The 26,379-nt window shown below is 41.7% G+C and overlaps 1 long non-coding RNA gene across 1 annotated transcript in view; it reads right to left on the bottom strand.

The window, feature by feature from the left end:
• The window catches only part of LOC138987535 (uncharacterized), a 39,530-nt gene extending 13,628 nt beyond the window's left edge, over positions 1-25,902 (bottom strand). Inside the window, exon 1 of the long non-coding RNA XR_011463893.1 lies at positions 25,654-25,902. This is a non-coding gene — a long non-coding RNA (uncharacterized lncRNA). The remainder of the gene's footprint in view (positions 1-25,653) is intronic.
• Between the last annotated feature and the right edge of the window lie 477 nt (positions 25,903-26,379).

The raw sequence follows: 26,379 nt of genomic DNA, 5'->3' as shown, positions 1-26,379 counted from the left end.
TGAACTTTGTTATCTATGAGAGCATTATGTGCTAATTCTGATTAAGGGCATAAAATCCATATTTTTGTTTTAAAAATGGATCTACTTTTATGCAGCACCCAAATTTATTGTTAAAGCTTTTTAGGATCCCAGATGAAAGATGCTACTGCAGTGGGAAGTTCTAATATTATTTATTTCTCTAGTCATCAACATTAGTTGGTTTCTTCTTTCTTGAAACCTATTTTTCATTTCTATAAATATAGTATTTGGGGGAGCTTCCTGCATTAGATCATCTCCCGTCCTTTTAGTGCCCTTGATGTTCATTGCACTTTCCTGGTGAGGCTTGCTGAGACATTAATGCAGTGGCTCTCCTGTTTTAATACCTTTGGAAAGTCTTTATGTTACTTATTGCTACAGAGATGAGCATTGACAAGTATTTTTCTTGCCTTTCTCCTATGCAGAACACTATATTCTTTCTTACCAGGGTGATCAAACTTTTCTCCTGATGTCAATATTCATTCACAAGCATTTACTGTTTCCTCCTCTGGTGCTAGATACTGCTAGGTTGTAGGGCTGTCAAGCGAATTCTGGGCCCTTCGCCTTCTTCAAAAGCCACATCAGATTGTGTGTCCTCTGAGAGGTTACATCTGGCATGGTCTCTCCTACCCATTCACCTTGTAGTATGGCAGACAGACTCTAAGATAGCGCCCACGATCCTGTCTTCTGGTGTTTATACCCTTCTGAAATTCCTTCTTGAGTGTAGGAAGATCCTATGACTTGATTAAGCAAATAAGATACAGCAAAGGTGATGGGGAGTCATTTGCCTGACATTCTGTAAGACTGTGATATCTGTCCTCCTGGGAGGTCTTTAAGGAAGCAAGCAGCTATGTTGGGGAGTTATGTGTGGTGGAACTGAGGGTGGCCTCTGCATGACAATCAAAAAGGATTTGAAGCCCTCAGTCCAATACCCAACAAGGTGTTGAACCACTAAGCATCCCAGCATGGGTGTCAGCTTCCCTGAGAGACTTCCTATAGACATCTCAGGTTTTGAGATGCTGTCAGAGACCACATCAGCTTAGACACAGATCCTTCCCAAGTTGAACATTTGAATGAGGATCCATCCCTGACCAATACATCCAGTGAAGCCATTTCCTTCCCCAGGCAATCTTCCTGACCCAGTGATTGAACATGTGTTACCCGCATTGGCAGGCAGATTCTTTACCACTGAGCCACCAGGGAAGCCGTGAAGCCTTATAGAAGACCCAATTAAGCCATGCCCTCACTCCTGACCTACAGAACCTGTAAGATAATAAATGTGTGTTTTAACCTGCTTAGTTTGTGGTAATATCATTGCAGGACAATAGAAAAGTAATATATGTAGCTAATTTCCCCCTCCACTTTGGACTCTGTGTATATGGTACATAGCTTACTATATTTAGATTGCACTGTAATCTTTTTTTTCCATATCTGGCTTCCCCATATACAATAGGGACCACAATAATAATCACTGAAGCAGAGTAGAATTGAACACTGTAGCTCTCAAACGGGTAGAAAAGAAAAAGCAACTTTCTATTGTTTTCTCTAACTGCTCTCATTTCAGTCTCAAGGCCCCATCCTGTTGACGGCTGTGTATACAGGGGAGGAGGAGTTCCTTAAACCTGCTAATGAAACATAACTCTTTATGTTGGCTTGGTCTTTAGTCAGTAAAATTCAAGAACTGATTCCCTTATCAGAGCTGTTTCTCTCCTTTCAAAGCTTTCCTTCCTTCCCTCTCCCAAACTGTGAAGTATAGGGAAGGCTTATGTGTTCTTAGGGCCCTTTAGGGGAAATGGCTCTTTCACATGATGCTCCTATATGCTGCCTGCACTTGCACTGGCCTCCTGAGAATTGTGCATTGTCCACCTTGTCACCAGACACCTTGCTGGCATCTGCAGGATGTTGAAATCTGCAGCTAACAAGAGTCATGGCCAATCTCAGTTTGATCACAGGTTGGTAGACGTGTTTGTTGACCAAGCTTCACATCAACCCTAGCTGGCTCTGCAGGTACTCTGGTTCTCTTCCTTGTTCTCCATCCAGTACCGGCCTGGAGTGTTTATTCTGTGGTCTCCTCTGTGGTTCGCTGTGACATCGGGCGTGCCAGCACTGTGGTAGTCCGGTTGCCTCTCAGTGGTCAGCTAACATCTGTGTCAGTCATTGGAGAGCCCACTGTATCACGTGAATTGCTTTTACGCTGCAAGGGAGCAAGGGGAGGCTTAGGATGTTCTCTGCCTCATCTTGGCAAAGGGATACCCTATGAAGTGACTTTCTCCCACAGCTCTATAGAAGGAGTGGCACAAGCCCTGCCTACTTTCAGTTTCCCTCTTACTCTGTACAATAATATTATGGCCCGTGTGAGGTCCAAGGAAGAGGCAGTGCCAAGTTTCTATGCGATTCAAGTAGTTGTCTCTTTACCTGCTTCTTTCCAAATCCCTCTCTATGATAATCACTTCTGGAAGAAGTTCAGGCTCCTCATTCTGCCTGGTGGGAATGCTCCCTCATACAATTTCCTTCTGCTTTCCTTCTTTACTAAGTGAGACTTGACTTTTTCTTCCCTGGGACACTAGCAACAGGGACACCAGGGACAGGCTAAGCCTCATGCCTTAGCCTTGATGGTACGCAGGCTGCAGGAAAAGAGATGGCTTACCCGTTAAGAAAGACGCATCAGGAGCTTAAGCTAAAAAAGCATCCCTAAACGGAAAAGATGAATTTATTTTACTCCAGTGAGATTAAGAACTGGTATTCATCAAAAATTCTATAAGAAAATTAGAAATACAACTCAGGAGAAGATATTTATACACATACTACTGACAAAAGGTTAGCATCCAGAATATACATTGTTTGCTTTAGAGGAAGAACAGAAAAAGATACATTTCAGTAGAAAAATAGGTGTAGGACACCAATAGGAATTCTCCAAAAGAAGTATAAACAGATGTTTAACTTTCTTAATAATCAGTGAGATGGAAATTACAGCCACAGTGAGATACTATTTACATCCACCAAGTTAGCAAAAATCTAAAAGTCTCATAGTGTTTAGCATGGTAGCACAATGGGAATGCTGGTATAAGGATGGGAGCACAGATTGATACAACCACTTCAGAAAACACATTTCCATTACCTGAGTGTGCATACCCAGGAATTCTACTCCCAGATAAATCCTGAGAAACTCTTGCACTTGTGCACCAGAAGCCATGCAGAAGAATGTTCACAGCAAAGATCTGGAAACAATTCAAATGACCACCAATAAGAGAATGGATAAATACCTCAACTGTGGTATACTTATACAATAGAAGACTGATTGGCAGTGGAACAGAATGACTGGGCTGCAGCTACACAGGTCAACATGGATGCATCTCCGAAGCATAGTATTGAGTGCGAAAAGGAAAGTCACAGCAAGAGAGAAGGAAAGCAAGCATGAATTCTTTCATGAAAAGGTCAAAAACAGGCAAAACCGAGTGTATTTTGTTTAGCAAACACATTAAAGCTGAAAATAAAAATAAAACATTAAGACATGATTCAGGATAAAGGTGACCTCTTTGTGGGGAAGGAAGGAGGAAAGGAGAGGCAATCAGGAGGGATGGATACCCCAAACCTTCAAATTTAACAGTATCTTTCCATTTCTTAAGCCAGAGGTACAAACTTCCAATTTTCCATGGCCAGAGAGCAGTTATTTTAGACTTTGAGGGCTGTATAATCAATCCCTATCACAATTACCACTGTAGCCATAGACAATGGATAAAGAATGAGCATGACTGTGTTCTAATAAAACTTTAAGGACATAAACTTGAATTATAATTTTTACATGTTATGAAATATCATTCTTTAGATTTTTTTTCAACCATTAAAAAATGTAAAGCCATTAGCCTATGAGTCATATACAAAAACAGGCACAGGGCCATCAGAGTTTATATGTATGCTGTTTATGTTTGTGTATGTATGTATATCTATTTATCATCCACTTACCTTTAGACTGTTTTGTGTATGCTTAATATTGTTTATAAAGAGATTTTTTTAAAGAATAAAAAAATTGTTATACATCTCTTACTATCACCTGTTTATTATCTGCTTTGTGCCAAATACCATGGTAGGAGCTGTGGATATTATTTTTAATTTTGGCAATAAGAATGAAATGAAAGTATTTTTAAAAATTCCTTTCAGGTGATGAAACTAAACCACACTGGGGATAGCTGACTTGAGCAAGGGTCCATAGATGTAAGGGCAGGATGGGGAGGTGAATCTGGATCTGTCCCAACCCCATATTCTATACATTCTAACAGAAATACAACCTATATTGTATTCATCTCTGCACCTTCATGCTCAGCCTAGAGTCTGGCACATTGTAAGCATTTCTTAAATATTAGTAATGTGCTGCTTCCTTATTCCCCTTTCTTTCTTCTAGCTAATTCTAACCATTTCACCTGGTTAGAAATTGGACAAATGAGGCACAGATGTAGTGGCTAGAATTCTGGTTTAAGCTATTCAATTATCTCTGGCTGTCACAAGAAAACAGACCTTTTTTTGGGAAAGACACTGAGTGCAAGTGTGCTTGCTAAGTCATTTCAGTCACATCCGACTCTGTGTGACCCTATGAACTGTAGCCTGCCAGGCTCCTCTGTCCATGGGATTCTCCAGGGAAGGGTACTGAGTGGGTTGCCATGCCCTCCTCCAGGAGATCTTCCTGACCCAGTGATCAAACCAACATCTCTTATGTCTCCTGCATTTGCAGGCAGGTTCTTCACCACTTTATTTTTCTGGGCTCCAAAATCACTGCAGATGGTGACTGCAGCCATGAAATTAAAAGACACTTACACCTTGGAAGGAAAGTTATGACCAACCTAGATAGCATATTCAAAAGCAGAGACATTACTTTGCCAACAAAGGTTTGTCTAGTCAAGGGTATGGTTTTTCCTGTGGTCATGTATGGATGTGAGAGTTGGACTGTGAAGAAAGCTGAGTGCCGAAGAATTGATGCTTTTGAACTGTGGTGTTGGAGAAGACTCTTGAGAGTGCCTCGGACTGCAAGGAGATCCAACCAGTCCATTCTGAAGGAGATCAGCCCTGGGATTTCTTTGGAAGGAATGATGCTAAAGCTGAAACTCCAGTACTTTGGCCACCTCATGCTAAGAGTTGACTCATTGGAAAAGACTCTGATGCTGGGAGGGATTGGAGGCAGGAGGAGAAGGGGACAACACAGGATGAGATGGCTGGCTGGCATCACTGACTCAATGGATGTGAGTCTGGGTGAACTCCGGGAGTTGGTGATGGACAGGGAGGCCTCTGCGATTCACGGGGTCGCAAAGAGTCGGACACGACTGAGTGACTGAACTGAACTCAACTGAACTCTTCACCACTAGTGCCACCTGCAAAGCCCAAAGATATTGGTGAACCTTGTACATATAGCTCAATAATCAGAACAAGGGAAGAACTAGGGAGCAGGACTGAATGGGCATTTTCTCTGCAGCACCTTCACTAGAGTAACTCACTCCCTTTACTTCCATCTCTGTGCTCCTTTATGTCTGGGAGGGTGAGTGCTTGGCCTCTCTGGGGTCAAACACTCACCCTTTGGGTGAAAAGAGGCACCATGATTGGTCATCCCACCAAGGCCACATGGCATGGGGGAGAGGATAGTTCCCCAAAGGGAAGGCAGCTGTCCATTACTTCTTGGAAAGAGATAATCCTGTTTCCCTGTTCCTGATTAGAAGGAGTAGCCTTTGTCCTTCCCCACTCTTAGGAAGGACTTAGAGTGCTGGCAGCAGGATAGCAGCTGTAGGCTTATGCTGGAATACTTTCAAGATAGAAATAGTTTTTGTTAAAAGAGTTTATTTATTTATTTTTGCCATGCCATGTGCCTTGCGGGATCTTAGTTCTCCAATGAGGGACTGAACCCAAGTCCTGAGAGTGAAAGCACCAAATCCTAACCACTGGACCTCCAGGGAATTCCCTAGACTTTATTTTTCAGAACAGTGTAAGTTACAAGGAAAAGATAGGAGCAGATAGTACAGAAAGACCCCATATAGTACCCCCCACTAGTTTCCCCTCTTATTAACATCATGCATTAGTGTGGTGCATACAACTAATGAATCAATATTGATATATTACTATTAACTAAAGTGGATAGTTCACCTAAAGGTTCACTCTGTGTGGTACAGCTCTATGGATTCTCACAAAAGCATGATGTTTTGTACCCACCGTTACAGTATCATACAGAATAGACTCACACCCCCAAAATCTTCTGTACTTCAGCTGTTCATCCCTTCCCGTCCCTTTGGAACACCTGACAATTACTAATCTCTTTATTCTGTCTCTAGAGTTTTGCCTTTACAGTATATGATATAGCTGGAATCATGCAATATGTAATTTTAAAAAATAATTAATTTTTATTGGACAGAGGAGCCTGGCGGGCTACAGTCCTCGGGGGTCGCAAAAAGTCAGACATGACTGAGCGACTAAGCAACCAGAGTGCATAGTAAGTCTTGAGGTCGGGTGCTGTCAGTCCTTTGATATCGTGTTCTTCACTGTCAATATCATGGTGGCTATTTTGGAGTTCTTCCTTCTTCATATAAAGTTTGTAATCAGTTTGTTGATATTCTCAGAATATGGAAATACTTTTAAAAGTAGCAATTCTAATTAGAGATACCTAAGGGGCAGCAGAGGGTGAGATGGTTAGCATCACCAACTCAATGGACACGAATTTGAGCAAACTCTGGGCGACAGTGGATGACAGAGAAGCCTGGCATGTTGCAGTCCATGGGGTCACAAAGATTTGAACATGACTTTGCAACTGAACATGGACGGAGGAGCCTGATGCAGGCTACTGTCCATGGGGTCACAAAAAGTTGGACATGACTGAGAGACTTCACTTTCACTTTGCAACTGAACAACAACAACAACTGTCTTCACAGGAGCCTTTCTATGCCATATTCATTTTCACACTTTGTGACACACCAGGGAACATGTTCTTTGGAAAGCCATGTGGTTACTGTGACTGTTTTAAAAAATGTAGATTCTATAGTCGATAGTGGCAATAACACATTTGTACAATTTCAGTGCACTGAAAAAAATTTTAAGATTTTTAATTGTGGTAAAATACACTTAAAATAGATAATCACAATGGTGTGATCACTCACCTAGAGCCGGACATCCTGGAATGTGAAGTCAAGTGGGTCTTAGGAAGCATCACTACAAACAAAGCTAGTGGAGGTGATGGAATTCCGGTTGAGCTATTTCAAATCCTGAAAGATGATGCTGTGAAAGTGCTGCACTCAATATGCCAGCAAATTTGGAAAACTCAGCAGTGGCCACAGGACTGGAAAAGGTCAGTTTTCATTCCAATCCCAAAGAAAGGCAATGTCAAAGAATGCTCAAACTACTGCACAATTGCACTCATCTCACACGCTAGTAAAGTAATGCTCAAAATTCTCCAAGCCAGGCTTCAGCAATATGTGAACCGTGAACTTCCAGATGTTCAAGCTGGTTTTAGGAAAGACAGAGGAACCAGAGATCAAATTGCCAACATCCACTGGATCATGGAAAAAGCAAGAGAATTCCAGAAAAACACCTATTTCTGCTTTACTGACTATGCCAAAGCCTTTGACTGTGGGGATCACAATAAACTGTGGAAAATTCTGAAAGAGATGGGAATACCAGACTACCTGACCTGCCTCCTGAGAAATCTGTATGCAGGTCAGGAAGCTACAATTAGAACTAGGCATGGAATAACAGACTGGTTCCAAATAGGGAAAGGAGTACACTAAGGCTGTATATTGTCACCCTGCTTATTTAACTTCTATGCAGAGTACATCATGAGAAACGCTAGGCTGGAAGAAGCACAAGCTGGAATCAAGACTGCCAGGAGAAACATCAATAACCTCAGATATGCAGATGACACCACCCTTATGGCAGAAAGTGAAGAACAACTAAAGAGCTTCTTGATGAAAGTAAAAGAGGAGAGTGAAAAAGTTGGCTTAAATCTCAACATTCAGAAAACTAAGATCATGGCATCCGGTCCCATCACTTAATGGCAAATAGATGGGGAAACAGTGGAAACAGTGACAGACTTGATTTTTTGGGGCTCCAAAATCACTGCAAATGGTGACTGTAGCCATGAAATTAAAAGACACTTACTCCTTGGAAGGAAAGTTATGACCAACCTAGACAGCATATTAAAAAGCAGAGACATAACTTTGCCAACAAACGTCCATCTAGTTAAGGCTATGGTTTTTCCTGTGGTCATGTATGGATGTGAGAGTTGGACTGTGAAGAAAGCTGAGCACCGAAGAATTGATGCTTTTGAACTGTGGTGTTGGAGAAGACTCTTGAGTGTCCCTTGGACTGCAAGGAGATCCAACCAGTACATCCTAAAGGAAATCAGTCCTGAATATTCATTGGAAGGACTGATGCTGAAGCTGAAACCCCCAAATTTTGGCCACCTGATGCGAAGAACTGACTCATTTGAAAAGACCCTGATGCTGGGAAAGATTGAAGGTGGGAGGAGAAGGGGACGACAGAGGATGAGATGGTTGGATGGCATCACCGACTCAATGGACATGAGTTTGAGTGAACTCCAGAAGTTGGTGATTCACAGGGAGGCCTGGCATGTTGCAGTCCATGGGGTCACAAAGAGTCGGACATGACTGAGCAACTAAACTGACTGACTGACACTTAAAATGTGTAAGTGTATAGTAATGTTAAGTATATACATATTGTTATGCAACTAATCTGCAGAACTCTTTCCATCTTGCAAAACTGGAACTCTATACTGATTAAAAAACAACTGTCCACTTCCTTCTCTCTCCAGGCCCTGGCAACCAACATTCTACTTTCCATCTCTATGAATTTGAAAACTCTATCTACGTCATATAGGCGAAATCATACAAAATTTGTCTTTTTATGACTGGCTTATGTCACTTACAGGGCTTTGCTGGTGGCTCAGATGATAAAGAATCTGCCTGCAATACAGGTGATCCAGGTTTGATCCCTACGTAGGGAAGATACTCTGAAGAAAGGAAAGGCTAGAATAGTCCAGTATTCTTTCGTGGAGAATTACATGGACAGACAAGCCTGGCAGACTACAGTCCATGGGGTTGCGAGAAGTTGGACATGACTGAGCGACTAACACACCCACACACAATATAATGATACTTGTAAACTATATCTGAATATTTAGTCAATTACATTAGTAAATCTAGGCTATATTAATAATTTTTTAGTAAATGACAATTTCAGGCATGGTTTTGGAAATATGGATTTAAGTAAGACTAGATTATGTTTAAATAAAGAAAATCTGAATATAAAATAAAGTGTGGCCTGAATTTTTTGTTCCTGTTGTTCAGTCACTAAGTCATGTCTGACACTGCTACCCAATGGATTGAAGTATGGCCAGGCTCCTCTATTCTTTACTATCTCCAGGAGTTTGGTCAAATTCATGTCCATCAAGTTGGCGATGCTATCTAACCATCTCATCCTCTATTGCCCCCTTCTCCTCTTCAGTCTTTCCCAGCATCAGGATCTTTTCCAATGAGCTGGCTCTCTGCATCAGGTGGCCAAAGTTCTGGAGCTTCAACTTCAGCATCAGTCCTTCCAATGAATATTCAGGACTGATCTCCTTTAGGATGGACTGGTTGGATCTCCTTGCAGTCCAAGGCACTCTCAAGAGTCTTCTCCAACACCACAGTTCAAAAACATCAATTCTTTAACTCTCAGCCTTCTTTATGATCCAACTGTCACATCCACACATGACTACTGGAAAAACCATAGCTTTGACTATATGGACTTTTGTTAGCAGTGATGTCTCTGCTTTTTAATATACTGTCAAGTTTTGTCATAGCTTTCCTTCCAAGGAGCAGGTGTCATTTAATTTTATGGCTGCAATCATGGTCCACAGTGATTTTAGAGCCCCAAAAAATAAAATCTGTCACTGCCTCCACCTTTCCCCATTCTATTTGCCGTGGAGTGATGGCATCAGATACCATGATATTAGTTTTTTTTTTTTAATGTTGCATTTCAAGCCAGCTTTTTCACTCTCCTCTTTCACCCTCATCAAGAGGCTCTTTAGTTCCTCTTCAATTTCTGCCATTAGATCTGCATATCTAAGGTTGTTGATATTTCTCCCCGAAATCTTGATTCCAGCTTGAAATCCATCCAGCCTGGCATCTCAAATGATGTACTGTGCATATGAATTAAATAACCAGGGTGACAATATACTGTCTTGATGTACTCCTTATTCAGTTTTGAACCAGTCAATTGTTCCATGAATCTGAATCTTTAGAATGATGATATTGTTAACTCTGATATGCTTAAGTTTGAGAGTAACTTTTGAAAATACAATTATTAAACAAAAATATCCAAGAGAAGAACAACTGAAGGTCACAAGATTTGCTGAATGCCAAATATGAGGGTGATTGGCAATTATGATGGGTAAAGTAAGATGTTGTCTGACGCAATGAAACAAAAGCAAATTCAAATAGCTTGATCTATTTTGATGGAAGAAATCTAAACCCAAACCATGTGAATTAAAATATTAGAAAAGATACTCATGGCCTTAGAGGAACAAAAAAGGAACAAAAAGATAATCATGAATGTGGCACTGAGTCATGCCAGTGGCCCACAGCCCCAGATTCTGTCTTCCTTGACTCTGTGAGGTGTTTTGTTGCAGATCAGTCCTGGCCCTGGGCTCCCAAATTACAGTTGTTGAGCTATCATTTATGAATTGATATAAATATCTATTATTTTTACTCACATTTATGTCAGTTTCAGTGTAACGTTTTCAGCAAATAGTATTTACCTGGTATTGAACCAAAAGCTGGTATTTTCAACATTAAATCCTGTCTTCACACTTCAGAGTTTTGGGATTTAGAGAACAGATTGCTGATCTGTGTATCTGTTTCTTCTATGGTTTTTAGTCTGAGACACAGTTGGCTAACATTCATTAGCCTTCTCTGTCCTATTCTATAGAAATCATACCATTCCCTTCCTGTTTTGGTTTCTCCTCTCTGATTGGTCTCCCACTCTTTTACATCTTCCCTGTGGTGTCACTATAGAAATCTTACACAGTTTTCCAGGTAAAGCTGCATCATGGCTTTGTACGGGGCCGGGGTTGGAGGCGGTGGCTAGTGCTACTGCTAAAGGTGTAATTCGAGGATGTAGTGTGCATACTGCAGCACTGACCTCTGGGTCAGGTATACTGGCCTGGATGACTGGAGCATTCCTTTGACAGCTGGGTGATGTTGGGCAAGTCATTTTGCCTTTCTGAGCCTCAGTTTCTTCTGTTTTATACCCCTCAGGGTAGTTACAGGATCAAATGGGACCCAGTACAGGCATAAAAATACATGTCTTTATTTCTTCTGATATAAAAATCAACACATATTCATTGTAAAAAAGTATAAAAGCAATACGAAATGGAAAGCAAAATCCAGAAATAACCACTAAGGCTAGTTTGGTTATATTCCTCTAGATTTTTTCCCCCCTCTGACTAATAACATGCAATACAATTGCAAAAGCAAAATAATTCCGCATGCTACATTTTCTCTCATTTCAGTCCCTTTGTACATTGTGACATCTTTCCAGGTCAATGCTTAGAGAGTTACCATATTTCTTTTCATGCCTCCATAGGATCCTAATTGCATGGGTGCCCCCATATATTAATTATTTAATCCATTTTATAGTGGCAGTCATTTCCCTTTGTTTCCAATGTTTTACTCAAGCTTGTTTCCAATTTTTAACTTTTTGAAACAAAGTTGCAGCAAATAACTTTGTGTTTGGTAGTTTTGCATACTTGAATGATTATTTCCATATTTTAAGGAAAGGAATTGCTGTGTCAAAGGTATGAGCATTTAAATTTTAATGGATATTGCAAATTCGAACAAGTGTTTTAAAGCCATGGGGCTCCCTGGGAATATCCATTATTAAACTAGTTTCTAGAAAACAACAAGCAAGTGGAGGTCACAGGATGGTACTGGGAACAGAGTATGTTCAGGCACACGTCATTTAACCTCTCTGTGCCTCAGCTTCTTCATCTGCAAAGAGGAGATTTAATGAAGATTTAGATGAAAAAGGCAGAGTTAAAGTAAGGCCAATAATAACCAACGGCTTTCAGGTAAGACTTTCTAATAGCTCTCCACCCGCTGGACCCAGTTTCTCCATGATGTGGGTTTGAGTCTACTCCTCTGCCTTGAGTGCAATCATTGTCTCATTGCTCTGATTTTCTAAGTGGAATTAAATGACTCTGTTTCCCTGTGACCGTGGTTAAAAAAATAACTTTCATCTCTGGAACATTTTGAGGAGCTTCTCCCCTTGTAAAAACTGTTTGTAAATAAAGGTAAAATCATGATTCAGATAAATATAAGATGAACAATGTGGAAGATTTCATTTATTAACTCATTAATTAATGAGAAAACAAGATATTACTACTGGTTCAAAAGAGAATTTAAAAAACCACACACAGATGAATGGATAAGAAAGCTGTGGTACATATACACAATGGAGTATTACTCAGCCATTAAAAAGAATACATTTGAATCAGTCCTAATGAGGTGGATGAAACTGGAGCCTATTATACAGAGTGAAGTAAGCCAGAAAGAAAAACACCAATACAGTATACTAACGCATATATACGGAATTTAGAAAGATGGTAACAGTAACCCTGTATACGAGACAGCAAAAGAGACACTGATGTATAGAAGAGTCCTTTGGACTCTGTGGAAGAGGGAGAGGGTGGGATGATTTGGGAGAATGCCATTGAAACATGTATAATATCATATATGAAACGAGTCGCCAGTCCAGGTTTGATGTACGATACTGGATGCTTGGGGCTGGAGCACTAGGACAACCCAGAGGGATGATATGGGGAGGGAGGAGGGAGGAGGGTTCAGGATGGGGGACACGTGTATACCTGTGGCGGATCCATGTTGATATATGGCAAAACCAATACAATATTGTAAAGTTAAAAAAAAACCACACACAGACAGAGGCCATCAGGAATGCTGAAATGGACTTACAAATAGATGCAAAATTGGTCAATATTCACTGGGAGATAACAAATGTGTCCCACTGGACAAAATTTATTTGCATTTCAGTGGACAAGAATCATTTGCACTACAACCTGTGTTAGTTTCTTAGGGCTGCATAAGAAAGTCCCACAAACTGAGTGACTTAAAAGAATAGCAATTTGTGTTCTCACAGTCTGGAGGTTAGAAGTCCAAAATGAAGATATTGGCTGGACCAAGCTCTCTCTGATACCTATAGAGGAGAATCCTTGTGGTCTTTCTCAGCTTCTGATGGTTTTCTGACAGTTCTTGGCGTTCCACTGCTTGGAGCTGTAGCCTTTCAATCTCTGCCTCCATCACCACATGCTGCTTCCCTTTATGTGTCTGTATTTCTGTGTCTTTTCTTTTTTATATAAGGACACAAGTCATATTGGATTGAGGACCCACTGTACTCCAGGATGACCATAACTATTAATATCTGCAGTGACCCTATTTCCAAAAAAGTCACATTCTGAGGTACCAAAGGTTAGGACTTCAATATGTCTTCTTAGGCAACATAATTCAACTCATAATACTACCCATTTTCCACAAGTACATATTTGTAAAATAGCTCAAAGGTAACAAGACACTCTACCTAGTAACTGCTATTTACCCATTTCGGTCTTTCACAGTTTTTCCTAATACCTTTCCTAAGTGAAGTGGCTCAGTTCGTGTCTGACTCTTTGTGACCATATGGACTGTAGCCTACCAGGCTCCTCCATCCATGGGATTTTCCAGGCAAGGATACTGGAGTGCCTTGCCATTTCTCTAAATGTGGAGATCTGTACTCCACACTGGTCACCACTGCCATGCTTGATGAAAGGCAGGAAGCTTTACTGTTTCTGGAATAGTTGGGTACAGAGGCCTTTGCAGCAGCCCTGAGCTCTTGTGCTCAATTCCAGGTGCTACTGTAAGGTGGCCAAGTAACCAAGACACACTACTGAGGTGATGCTCCAGGAGGTTGCTGAGGTTGCTGCTGCAAGGGTGAGGCCAGTGTCTGTGTTGCACAGGAGAACAAATCTGACTCCCTGTTAGATCTGTTTCTTTTACTTTAACCTCTGTATTCTATTGCTTTAGCTTTGAGTTAAGAATGTCGCCTGGGATTCCCAGGTGGTGCTAGTGGTAAAGAACCTGCCTGCTAATGCAGGAGACATAAGAGACACGGTTCGATCCCTGGGTTGGGAAGAGCCCCTGGAGGAGGGCATGGCAACCCACTTTAATATTCTTGTCTGGAGAATCCCATGGACAGAGGAATCTGGTGGGCTACAGTTCATAGGGTCACAAAGAGTCAGACTTGACTGGAGTGACTTAGCGTGCATGCACACAAGAATGTTGCCTACAGCCTGAAATATATAGGAGAGCTGGTTCCCTGACTTTTAAGGGTACAACACTTTCCCATTCATATAAATGGTTGCAGAACAGAGAATAACACCTGTCCTGTTGGAGGTTTACAGGAACACTGTGACCTGACCTATAGGAACAGCTGTAAGAGCAAAGGATTCCTATACCAAGAAGTTTGCAACAACCAACCACGCCCCTCCTCAACTTTGCCTTTGAAAAGGCTTTGCTGAAATCCTTCAGAGATGGGATTTTTGAGGGCACAGGCCCCTCCACGTTTTGGTTTGGCCTCACTGTGCATTGGGCATATAGACTTGCTTTCAGTAATGTCTGCTTTTTCTAAAATGTCCAAATTCTACCCCATTCTCTGCCTCAGGGGCATCCAGTGTCTGCTCTGCCCCTCCCACATTCCGTTCCTCTCCTGGCAAATCTCTCAAGGTGCCTGTAGAGGATGAGAGTCAGAGGATGAAACTTTCTTTCTAAATCATTCTTGTAGCATATATTCACAGTCAGCCCTGAACAGGGAACACTGTGATGGGCTTTTGCCTCAAAAGACTCTGAGTTCACAGTCACACTGCCTTTGGAGAATGGAGACCAGACTGGTGAGTTTGAGAAGGGTTGACATTGAGTGACAGAGGTTTCCAGGAGCTCAGCTTGGGTTGTGGTGGAGCGCTCCATTCTGATGATACCAATTTTATCATGTCAGTGCTTAAATTGCACCCCTCACGTAAAACTGCCTCCTCTTCTCTTCCTCCAGCTTATCCTTCTCTGGGAAGCAGTGGCAGCCAATTGGTGAGTAGCCAATAGGATCCTAGTTTCACTGCTTCTGACTTTTTCCCAACCACTATAGGAAAACTGGGCTGGTGGTGTGTCTCAGCCTCTCTGCTTGTCCCCATTGGATCATTTTATTAACCCCTGACTGCCTTGCCAGGCTTTTAGCAGTCTCTGTGTAGTTTGACATTCATTGTTTAGAAATGTTTTGTCATCTTTAGCATATTTAATCTTAGCAGTTTGATGACATTTTTTTCCTAGTGAATACTCATTTACCTATATAGATTCCAAAACCCTGTGTGTGTGTGTGTGTGTGTGTGCAGTCGTGTCCAACTCTTTGTGACTTCATGGACTGTAGCCTGCCAGGTTCCTCTGTCCATGGGATTTTCTTGGCAAGAATACTAGAGTGGGTTGCCATTTCCTACTCCAGGGGATCTTCCTGACCCAGGGATCAAAATCTGCATTGCTCTGCTTCTCCTGCTTTGGCAGGCGAATTCTTTACCACTGCACCACCTGGGACTACTCTAAAACCCCACAAAGAACCTAAATCTTTACTAAAAATCAGCAGATTTTTAAAGAAATGATTTTACCTCCTTCTCCCACAGGTGGCATTTGGCAATGCCTGGAGACATTTTTATTGTCACAACTATGTGGCTGCTACTGATATCTAGTGGGTAGAGGCCAGAGTAACACTAAATATCTTACAGTACAGCAGACATGCCCCCACATCCCTCACAGACAATCGTTAAGCCCAAAAAGTCAACAGTGCTCAAGTTGAGAAACCTTCTTTAGAAAAGACAATTACATTTTAAAAAATTACAAAATAATGCATGATCCTTATGGAAAAAAATTTAAATATAGACAAGCTAAAAAGAAAAACACAAACTTTCTGAAATCTCACAAAAGTACATTTCTGTTAAGGTTAAAACTATTTTTTTTTCTTAAAACTATGTGAAGAATAATCTGAATCCTTTCTCCTTCTCAGTAAAACTTAGAAGCAAAATATTTATTCTTGTTTATTTGTAACATTCAATGAATTGAAACAAGTTGGCCCAAGTTCTTATGGGCTAGCAGGAGGGAAAAGCAAAGTTACAAATAAGGACTAAAAGCTCTTTCTTTAATGCATTGGACTGATTTCAGATGGATTTCTAGATATGAAATGCCACCAGAAATGCAGAGCCAAGAACCCTGCCAAAGGTGTAGGAAACTGCTTGGTCTCCTGCTTGCCAATGAGCTGCTGGAATGTGAAAATGCATTCGCAGCAGACTATGGGGCTTCAGGACGACGAGGAGGCTGGCTATTGGCTATTTTTAAAATGGAAGGCTTCTAAAATAGTAAGATGTTAAAATAATAACCTGTGAAAGGAGAGAGGCCCATCCATGGAGTAAAAAGCCAGAGACAATGTGGCACCAACTGGGGAGTGTCTCTGAGTGACGCTTTTGGCCACGTGGGAATACAGGAAAGTGGGTGGCTGAGTGTATGTGGGGACTCTGTGTCTGGCATCAGCTGAAAAGGAGCTGAGTGTGAGCTGACAAGTGTGGTTACAGAGAGAAGCAGGCCAGTGAGCACCCCGCTGCTCTGGTGCATCTTGGAGAAAGTGGAGTATTGAGGGGACCAGACGCATTTCCTCACCGAGAACTTCCTGAGCTCCCAGTCTGCGGCAGACTTTGTGCTGGGCTGTGTGTCAGGGACACGAAGATGAATTAGGTCTTTGTTAAGTGGAGGAAGACATAGAGTTCGCTGAGTTTGGGGCCACTTCTTTTACTTTCTTAAACAGGAAGTTGCCTGTTCTTGAAATTTAGGGCCAGGGCAGAAATTTTAGCGCTGCTTTTGTTCGACTAGGTTGTATCAACATAATTAACTGACAGTGAATCTAGGCAGAGGTTGTCAGAAGTTTATCCGAAGAAGTTTATCTTGTAAAGGAAGCATGATGGGCTGGGTCAGTGCCTCTTTATGAATTAAATTCCCTCAGCTGAAAAATGGCTCAGATCTCTGTCTGAGTGGCTGCAGACAGCAAGGCAGATGTGAATAAGAGCAAGTCAGCAAAGAAGGAGTGAGAAGCTGAGGTCTGAGATTGAGGGTGGAGTGGAACTGAGTAATAGCTTGTTTAAATTAAAAAAATTTAGGTGACATCAGTGTGGTTTGTAACAAGACACTCTATACTTGTAATCTACCCAATGGCTATGTAATTAAGCAAATTATTACGGAAAATCTGAGACATAAATAAAAGTAGAAAGAATAGTATAAAGAACCTAATGTACTCATCACCCAGTTTCACCAATTTTTAATAAATGGCCTATTTTGTTTCCGCTCTCCCCAACCTACTCAATTCCCCAGTACTTCTGAAGCAAACTCTGACAGTTTATTATTTCATTTGTGTATATTTCAGCATGTAGCTCTAAAAAGACATAGAAAACAATTGGAATTTCAGTTCTTTGTGTACTACAGAGCTATGCTGTAAATAACGCTGTCATTGTGAAAACTCACTGAAGAGAAGGGCACGTATTACCTCCTCACACAGGCTTCATCTGCTTCTCCTAGGCTGAGCTGAAGGCCCTTTACTGTGTTTCCTTAGCGCCCTGTGCAAACCTGGGTCGCTGCTCTCAACCTCCTCACACAGGCTTCATCTGCTTCTCCTAGGCTGAGCTGAAGGCCCTTTACTGTGTTTCCTTAGCGCCCTGTGCAAACCTGGGTCGCTGCTCTCAACATGTTGTGTCTCTTGTCTGTGTCCTTTGCTAGTGTGACACTGATACTTAGTACCCAATAAATATCCACGTGCTCTCCACATTTCCTAGCCTCCCTGGGTTAGGCTGGGGCCATGACCACTTCAGGCCAATGACCTGTAAAGTGAAAAGTGAAAGTAAGTGGGACTAACAGGACACTTCTGAGTCCAAGCCGTGAAACACCAGTGTGCCACCACTGAGTTTGATACCAGGTTGGACTTTATCTGAAGACATTGCACCTTTTTCTTCTAAGCTGGCCAATTCCTTGTGGCTAAAGCTAGAAGCTTAATCTTAGCAAATGTCAGGAATTAGGTGGCCTTTAAAAGAAACCTTCTCTGGTTATCCTTGGCAGAAGTAAGAACACTTTTAAAGCACCCACTTTTGCATTTGGCCCACATTTGGGAGAAAAGGATTATTATGTTGAAAGATGTGGGAGAAATTATAGGGGAATTCCTCCCTGACTCCTCCTTGGCTTCTCTTATTTAACTCCAGTGATGTTATAAAGGATCTCAGCTTCATTCTGCCACAGAGAGAGAATTTCCAGGAGGGACGCCTACTCTGGTTTCTTTTTTTTTTAAGGTACTTATTACTGTGATGCTGATTCTGCCATAGTGCAGAGCACAGAGCAGCAGCGAACATTCGGAAAAAGCAAACATTTTTCAAAAGTGAGCTTCTCTGAGCTATTCATTTCTATAATACAGTATGAGACAGAGATGTAATGAAGTTATTTCTAGAAGATAAAAATGAGTAATTTACTTTTTAGTGGTCGTAAATCTTTAATGGCAACATATTTTTGTGTAAAATACATATTACTATGAATCTATTCTACAGACATAATATGTCCCAGTAAATAAGGATAGATGTATGAAAGATAGCAAAAATACAAAAATGAAATATCAGTGTCTATTGATAGAGGACAGCTGAATAAATTATGATTCATCCATGCAATGCAATATTAGACAACTATTAAGAAGACAAGTTTGATCTATGTATATTGCCTGGGAAGATGTTTATAATGTTATGAGAAAAAAAAAGTTTGCAGAGTACTTTGTATGATATGATGCTATTGTTTTTTTTAAAAGGAGCAAATCCCACGTGTGAATATATGTTTGTGTGAACCTAGTGAATGAATGCAAAGACACACACCAGCCGTTAACTTGGATTTTCCTTTGTGGTTGTTGTGGGAGCAGAGCTGAAAGGAAGTCTATTCATTTCCTTATAAACTACTTTTGTGTTGATTGATTTGTTTCCATGAGCATGTTATATAGCAAAAAATAATTACGGAAAGGCTTAATTTTAAATTATAATAGAAGCATAATATATGGATTGAGAGAAAGATGCAACATGAATCTTCTTGTTGCTTGTAAATTCTTGCTTACAAGTAGTTTTTATTCTAACAGCTTGTGGATGTCAAGTTCACAAGTAGAAATCTAAAGTGGATACTCTGGCTGATAGGATAAGCCATGCAAATTTAGAAGGCTTTGATCTAAAGAGAGTGAGAAAAAACTGGGAAGGGTTATGATTTGGGGCAATTAAGGTGAGGCCGTATATTATTAAAGGGGTGAAGTGATATAGTAGCCTGTGGGCTGTCAGTGCCTGTTAGGGCCAATCGTGTTACTTCCATGTTGGGAGAAAGCTTGTCTGATTGGTCCCAAGGCCCAGCAGATGAGTTGCACAACTTACAGACATAGTTTCTGAAACTACAGCACTTACTGTGAGAGACAAGGCAAGGAAAAAATGTGGAGAGGACTTGGGGGAGGGGCTGAATGAGTGGTTACATCCTGATATATATTGTGAGGAGACATGGGAAGAATTTTACAGAAAGGAAATCTTTACTCTGAAGTGCAGCATTCAACGCTCCTCTTCTCACCTCACTACCTTGCAATGCCCATTTTAAGGGTTATCTGGTGGCAACAAGCAGCATCTTGGGGCTTCCCTGGTAGATCAGCTGGTAAAGAATCCGCATGCAATGTGGGAGACCCGGATTCGACCCCTGGGTTGGGAAGACCCCCTGGAGGAGGGCATAGCAACCCTCTCCAGTATTCTTGCCTGGAGAATCCCCATGGACAGAGGAGCCTGGTGGGCTACAGTCCATGGATTGCAAAGAGTTGGACATGACTAAGCACAAGCACACAAGCAGAAGCTCATTCAAATGATCTCAGGTGAAAAGAGGATCCATTATAAAAATATAGGGCAACCTCATCAAACCCAGTTGTAGGAAGTGCATGTGGGCCTCCTGCTGCTGCTGCTGCTGCTGCTAAGTCACTTCAGTCATGGCCGACTCTGTGTGACCCCATAGACGGCAGCCCACCAGGCTCCCCCGTCCCTGGGATTCTCCAGGCAAGAACACTGGAGTGGGTTGCCATTTCCTTCTCCAATGCATGAAAGTGAAAAGTGGAAGTGAAGTCGCTCAGTCGTGTCCGACTCTTCGTGACTCCATGGGCTGTAGCCTACCAGGCTCCTCCGTCCATGGGATTTTCCAGGCAAGCGTACTGAAGTGGGGTGCCATTGCCTTCTCCTGTGGGCCTCCTAGGCACTGAAAAATGGTCAGACAACTGCTCTTTCACTTGTCTGCACGTGGGCCAGCCTGGTATCTTTCATATCTGCTTCTCAGACCTAGTTTAGATACAATCTCTGGATATGTAACATATCCAGAGATCTCAATTAAAAATGAATTATTTCTCCCTTTGGGGCCTCCAAAATTTGTATTTACACTTCATACACCCCACATGTGTGTCTCTGTGCATTTAATTCTCCACCCACCTTCCCACAAATGGGGGCACATCTCGCTTATCCCTGTACCCCCCAAAACTTTCCCAGCAGCGGCAAGGGGGTTCACAGATATTTCCTGAATTCAGGCGCCCTATGGTTTATTGAATCATGAACGCCTGGATTTATTTCCTCATTAGCATCACCATAAAATGATGGAAAAGATTTTATCATTCTCTCTTCTATTCAGAGAAGTCAACTCTTCCGTAATTTTTTCCTCATGGAAGCATGAAAAGGTACAAGGACAACCATGTGTTTGCACTTTTGTTTTCCAGAGAAAATGAGAAGTACCCCCAAAAGATAGTTTTTCCATGAGTTCTCAGTACATCAAAATTATTTAAAAAGTAGCATCCTTATGCCCAATCAGGTTTCTTAGGGTTAGGTCTAAAGTTGCCCAAAGCTTCACTTGGGCAGCATAAACAACGGGAATTACTTCTTCAGTGTCTGTAGTCCATTTTTTGTTGGTTGGTTTGGTTTTTGGTGCTACCTGAGTGATAAAAGTGCCATGTCAGCTCAGATGAGCTACTGTCCTTATTATGTCATGCGTGGCAAATATCTATAATCCCTGACTTCCTTTTTCTCTCACACCCCATGTTCAACCCATCAGGATATCCTACTTTTGAAATACTTGGGGAATCTGGCCATTTCTTGTTCCTTTCACTGTGACCACACACCCTTTTACCAAGATCACTGCAAAACCCTCTTCATGTGTCTCGAGTGACTACCCATTCTATTCTGGGTACAGTGGCAACACAGATCTCTGAAAACACAGTTCAGATCTTGCTACTCCTTTGCCAAAAATCCCATTTCACTAGAAGAAAACCCAATCCTTCTCTAGACTGATGTGTGTCCTGAACAATCCCTCCACTTGTTTTCCTGACCAGAGGCCAGAGGTCAGAAATCAAGGTGTTAGTAGGACCATTTTGGTGGCCCAGACATTCTTGGCTGTGGCAGCATCACTTTGATCTCCACCTCCATTTTCATGGGGCTATCTTCCCTCCATGTCTGTGTATCTCTGCATGGTATGCTCCTTGAGTGTCTGTGTCCAGATTTCCCTCTTCTTATGAATGCACCAGTCATTGCATCATTGTACTTCCTAATGACCTCATCTTAACTTGATTACATTAGCAAAGACTCTATTTCCAAATAGGTCACAATATATATTCTTTTTTGGTGGGTGGGGGGCAGTTGCAGAAGAGAGGATGACACAATTCAACCTGTAACAAACATCAGGCAGCTTCCACTCCTATCAGTTATCTTCTTGGACCACTCCATCAACTTCTTTAAGGCTTTGCTTAGACATCATCTCCTCCTAAGATTATCTTTCAGTGGAGCCTCTTCTGATGACCTCTTTTAATACTCCAATCTGCCCCCTGCACCAACTTCCAATGTCTTTTAAGCTGGTCTTTTTCCCTCCCATCACACCTATTATCTTTTAACACACTAGGTCCTTTACCTGTTGATGATGCCCACAGTTAGCCGTCTGTCCCAACACCACCACTCCCCTGACCTTGAGTAGTGGAGGAGATAATCTCTGGCTATTATTCACTCATACATTTCATCTCCTATCACCGTGCCTGGCACACAGACACTCAATATATATTTGTAGAACTAACTGATTGTTTCTGTATTTTTAAAAGGAAAATATATATCTGTATTTCTGGAAATTCACTATCTTCTAACAGTTCAGTTCATTTCAGTTGCTCAGTCATGTCTGACTCTTTGCAACCCCTCGTACTGTAGCACGCCAGGCTTCCCTGTCCATCACCAACTTCCAGAGCTTGCTCAAACTCATATCCATCAAGTCAGATGGACAAGCAGAGATGTCATCCAACTATCTCATCCTCTATTGTCCCCTTTTCTTCCTGTCTTCAATCTCTTCTAGCATCAGCTTTTTTCCCAATGAGTCAGTTCTTTGCATCAGGTGGCAAAGTATTGCATTTTCAGCTTCTGCATCAGTCCTTCCAATGAACATTCAGGACTGATTTCCTTTAGGATGGACTGGTTGGATCTCCTTGCAGTCCAAGGGACTCTCAAGAGTCTTCTCCAACACCACAGTTCAAAAGCATCAATTCTTCAGCACTCAACTTTCTTTATAGTCCAACTCTCACATTCATACATGACTACTGGAAAAACCATAGCTTTGATTAGATGGACCTTTGTTGGCAAAGTAATGTCTCTGCTTTTAAACATCCTGCCTAAATTTAATATGCTGTCATAGCTTTTCTTCCAAGGAGCAAACGTCTTTTAATTTCATTCCTGCAGTTACTGTCCACAGTGATTTTGGAGCCCAAGAAAATACAGTCTCTCACTGTTTCCATTGTTTCCCCATCTATTTGCCATGAAGTGATGGGATCAGATGGCATGATCTTAGTTTTCTGAATGTTGAGTTTTTCTAACAGTATTGTCTATTTTAAAAAAAAGTTAAATTTTGGGTTGATGCCATACTGAAACACAGTATGTGATTAAGACTTACGTGAAACTTTTCTTAGGCCTCTTTTCCATACATATATTATTTGTTCTGGGTGCTTTAAGAAATGGCAATCCACATCCTTACATTTCTCAATCCCATACTTAGGACAAAATATATAACAGTTTTGGGTTGTGGTTTCAATTAGCATAGCAAACCCAGTACATATTTTCTCCCTGGCATCTAGATTAAAGAAGCTGTTTTCACTTTCTAGCCCAGTTTTTATTTCGCTTTCTCTTTTTCTCACTAAAAACATCTATGGTATCCACAATGTATTGGTAGGTTAAAAAAGCAAGTCATCAACTTATTGGAAAAGCAGAAATAGAGTTACAGAGGTAGAGAACAAACTTATGGTTACAAATAGGACAGTGGGGCATGGGATGAACTGGGAGATTGGGACTGACATATATACATCAGTATGTATAAAACAGATAATTGATGAGGACCTACTGTTTAGCACAGGGAACTCTACCCAATGATCTATGGGGACCCAAATGGGAAGAAAACCTAAGAAAGAGTGGAAGTATGTATACTAATAACTGATTCACTTTACTGTATGTAGAAACACAACACTGTAAAGCAACTATACTCCAATAAAACTTAAAAAAAAAAAGCAAGTCATCAAACAGAATCTACATTATTATTCTATTTTTGCAGGTTAAAAACAACATAGGTATAGATCACATATGTTTCATATGAAAAGGAAAGAGTTTGAAACAATACACATCAAATCTAGGATAGGGGGAGGCTTTACACATTTTTATATTGTTTGGGTTTTTTGAAAAAAATGAACAGGTATTGTTGTGGTAGTAAAAAGATTAAGAGACAAAAATTGAAAAAGCCTTCCTCAAAAGAGTGAATTTCCCATGGCAGAAGGAACAAAGCTGCTGGATAGTGAACACAGCGTATTCTTCCATGAGGAAACCTAAAGAAGAAACTTTGTGCTTTTCTATTTACTGCCCTGGAAGCCAAACATGAATGTGAATACAGATCTCAGCCATGTTTTTAAAATGTGTACTGAAAGACCAGAAGGAGATATTGGGTTGGCCACCCCAGTAAATACAGCCCAATAAATGACCAACTGTGGTCATCCTGGTGTGGTGGGATTTGGATTTCAGTCGATTTTTTATTGAGTATTTTGCTTTTATTTTTTTACTCTATTAAAAACAGGTATCCAGGTAGATAATGTTGACCAGGGACAGGAATGTCTTGGTGTCTTTCCTCTCCTGGCCCAAGGAAACCCTCTCCTGCCATATGGAGATGAGGGTCTGTGTTCATGGGCTCCTACATAGTGCATTCACCCCTGTGCATTCCTTCTAAGAGGGGAGCCCCTTTAAGGCTCAGACCCAAGCCCCCACTTTAGAGATATGGAAGTTCAGCAAACTCAGGGCTGGTGAGGGGCTTCACAGCCCAGAGAGGATTTGGGAAAGGGACTACACTGAGGAATCCACCCCACTTTGTGTTGGGTTCACAATCCCATCCCCTGCCCAAGGAGTCAAGTAGAAAGGGATCATGAGGGCTGGCCTGACCAAAGTGATTCTTGAAATGGCAGGGCCCAAACTCTAGAAGTGTCCATTGTTCAGCTTCTCCACTTCCAGGTAGGCAGTACACTTGGCATGCTGGTTAACTGCCACAGTCCAGAGCGTAGTGCCTCTGGCAAAATGAACTCTGGGTTTGATATGGAGGTTGCCAGAGCAGAATGTGAGATAGGGGTTCTCAAAAGCTGGCATGCCTTGTGACCACCTGAAGAACTTCCCCGGTTCCACCCACAGTCAGTTCACACTGATGAATTAAAATTCTTATTCTAAGGCAAGTCAAGGAAAATTTAAACATAAAAAGTTTTCTCTGCTCTTTGGCTTCCTCTCCCTCCTCTATTGTGCATTGTGTACCTGTATTAAACACTGAGCAAGCCTCCCACTGGCAGAAATACCTGCTCAACTAGAAAGAACATTATTCTGCCACCACCAAGACAACTCCTCAAAGATAACATTCCTTTGTATTCTAATAAGGGGTCATGCTGACCCATCACTTGGTACTTGCAGATCTGGGTTGTGTGAACTAACATTTAAGGTACAGCCCTCTGCCTCAAAAATGTATGTAACTGTGCTTTGACCTCAAATGAGTGGAACAGTTCTTGGAGCTTTCTGAGAGGCTCTTCCTAGGTTATAATCCTCAATTTGACGGGAATAAAATTTCTCATTTCTGTCTGAGGTTGATTAATTTTCACCGGCAGTATTCTGGGCCTAGGAAGTAGAATTTGAATAAATATTCCTATGATGTTTTTCAACACCAGCTCTCTGATAGGATCCTCCTATTCTGCACGAGCTATGTGTCCTTTGCATCAGGCTCCACAAGTTCAAGGAATCAGTCTCACAAGATGCTCTCACTTCAGATGTCAGTTGCCAGTCCAGGTCCCCAGACCACCCATACTTCCCTATGATTTGGCTTCAGATTCAATGGTTCCCATACCAACTTCCTCCCCTGGCCCCCATTTTCAATAACTCACTGAAATGACTCATATAACTCAGGAAAGCTCTGTACTTACAATTATAGTCGTTCCTCAGCATCCTCAGGGGACTGATTTTGGGAGACCCCTCAGTCCATGGGGTCGCGAAGAGTCGGACAGGACTGAGCGACTTCACTTTCACTTTTTACTTTCACACAATGGAGAAGGAAATGGCAACCCACTCCAATGTTTTTGCCTGGAGAATCCCAGGGACAGGGAAGCCTGGTGGGCTGCCGTCTATGGGGTCGCACAGAGTCGGACACGACTGAAGCGACTTAGCAGCAGCAGCAGCAGCAGCAACAGGTACCAAAATCCACCAATGAGCAGGCCCCAGATGTAAAATGGCGCCAGGCTTGTGATTACAGTAAATCTTCCAAATGTGCGCTGGTTTCGCATCTGCAGATTCAATCAACCACTGACCTTCATTTAGCAGCTACTCGAATCTCCTGATTTGAAACCTGTGGTTATAGAGGGTTGACGGCACCGCTTAATTATAAATGATACAACTCAGGATAAGACAAATGTATTATGAATGTTACAACTCTATAGGGTAAGTAGGAAGTTGGGGGCACAGAGAGTCTGTGCCACCTCTGGGTGTGCCACCCTCTCAGCCCATGAATGTGTTCACAAATTTGGAACCTCCCTGAACCTCATTGTTTTCAAGAGTTTTTAATCCAGGCTTCGTAGTGGGCACAGTTGATTACATCCTTTGCTGGGATTGGGCTTCCCTGGTGGCTCAGAGGTTAAAGCGTCTGCCTGAAATGC

This window comes from Bos mutus, chromosome 4, assembly GCF_027580195.1.
Source record: "Bos mutus isolate GX-2022 chromosome 4, NWIPB_WYAK_1.1, whole genome shotgun sequence".
Classification (NCBI taxonomy): Eukaryota; Metazoa; Chordata; class Mammalia; order Artiodactyla; family Bovidae; genus Bos; species Bos mutus.
Note: the sequence above shows the minus strand (reverse complement) of the source record. Positions and strands in the feature narration are given on the sequence as shown.